This window comes from Neovison vison, chromosome 2 (assembly GCF_020171115.1).
Source record: "Neovison vison isolate M4711 chromosome 2, ASM_NN_V1, whole genome shotgun sequence".
NCBI lineage: Eukaryota > Metazoa > Chordata > Mammalia > Carnivora > Mustelidae > Neogale > Neogale vison.
In genome coordinates, this window is record NC_058092.1 from 157,438,903 (window position 1) to 157,440,581 (window position 1,679).

A 1,679-nucleotide genomic window follows, 5' to 3' on the forward strand; every position below is an offset into this window, starting at 1 on the left:
GGAGAGTGAAAGGAGAGTCTGGTCGCTCTGGGGCCAAGGAGGCGGTCAGAGGCCCAGGGCAGGCCTCTGAAGGAGGGAGACATGGCGGGGAAGGGGGAAGAGCAAGTGGCTGGTGTGGAAAGCCATCCGGGGGGAGGAAAGGCTCTACTAGCCAGGAAGTAGTCAGGGAGGAGTGTGAAGCAACGGAAATTGAGGAGGTCATTGGTCCTGCTGGCAGGGTGTAGGCCAGAGGCCGAGGGGACCCCGTCAGTGGAGTTAGGGCAGGTGATCGGGCCACAGCGGGAGCAGCATCTTGCAGAGGCTCCCTGCATGGCTGACGGGCTCCAGCTGGCACCCCTCGGCGCACCTGCCCAGGGGCTGCTTGACGTAAGAACTGGTGAAAGCCCCCCTGGTCAGAGAGTCTCTCCAGGTGGCTGTGGGAGACAGGAGGCATGAGCTGCCGCTGTAGCAGTTGGGTCCGGGAGCGGTCCCCATGGCCCTCCACACCCCACACCCACATCACAATGCTCCTGCTGTCCCTCACCCTGGGTCTTTGGTCACAGTCTGTCCCCATGGCTCCTCCCAGCCCCCACAAACAGCCCCAGAGACTGTTCCCTGCAGCCCAGGGGTCACACCATAGACTCGGGAAGGCCCACCCAGGGGAGAAGGGGGCAGATTCTTTACCTTTCCAGAAGGGAGAACAGGTCCTGAACCTCTTCCAGATTTTTCAGAAATTCTCTGAAACCTGGAAACAGGAGACCGGGTCACAGCAGAAGACAGGGTCCAGGGATCTTACGGGAGGCTGGGTACAATGTCCCATTAGGGGAGACCTTTGGGGGATTGGACTGGGGAACCCCAAACAGCACTGTCCAAGGCCACATGCCCGCATGGTGACTACAGGATTCATGATGGGGATCACTTTGTCTTTCCAAAGTGCATCCCCATTCATGACCTTGCTGGGGGAGGAAGGACTACTGTAGCCTCCAGAGGAATCTAAGCAGAGTTGAACAGCTTGTCCACAGTGGGAGTGGGAGGTCCCGCCCCCAGTCCAGGCCCTGGGGGGTCTGGTTAGGGAATACCAGTTTCCAGCCCCTCAGGGCTTCGTTCTGATTCAGAATCTGGGAAGCCTCCGGGTTCACTCTCCCTCCTCAGAGCCCCCAACCCCCACCCAGGGCTCTGTTTCCTGAGGGATGGGCTCAGGCCCTGGTGTCCTGGAGACAGTGGGACTGGGCCTTCAGAGCGGGGGGCACAGTGTAACTGGGGCACGCAGGGGTGAGTGGCGGACACTCACCTTTCATTTTCTGATGTTTTTTGCTTCTGTTGCTCCTTCTCCGTGGCTCCACTTGGTACTGAGATAAGAGAACACGGGGAGGCTGGGACCCCCACCCCAGCAACAGATGACCCAGTGCTCAGGGGCCTGACCTCCGCTAGAGAGGCAGCTCTTAACCTCCGGTCCTTGGCCACCGGTCACTGTGTTTGGGACGCTGCCCTGGACCCCTCCACCACACCTGGACTCCGGCCCGAGATCTTCAGAGAGAAATCCTCATGTCCCTCTACCCTTGGCTGGTCTGGCTTGTCCTGGATGGATGGTGGTCTACTCTCTCCTGAGAATACCTATTCTATTCTTTCCCATTTCAGGGGTCTTTCCAGTGACTTGGAAAAGTGGAAAGAATAATAGAAAAGATGATCGAGTTACACTC

At 58.7% G+C, this 1,679-nt stretch overlaps 1 long non-coding RNA gene across 1 annotated transcript; it reads right to left on the reverse strand.

Annotated features, from left to right (window-relative positions):
* Nucleotides 1-380: 380 nt before the first annotated feature.
* On the reverse strand, nt 381-1,329 carry LOC122900617. Its single transcript, XR_006383273.1, has 3 exons — nt 1,271-1,329; nt 664-724; nt 381-413 (listed from the first exon to the last, which is right to left on the reverse strand). It is a non-coding gene; the product is annotated as an uncharacterized LOC122900617 (long non-coding RNA).
* Nucleotides 1,330-1,679: the final 350 nt, after the last annotated feature.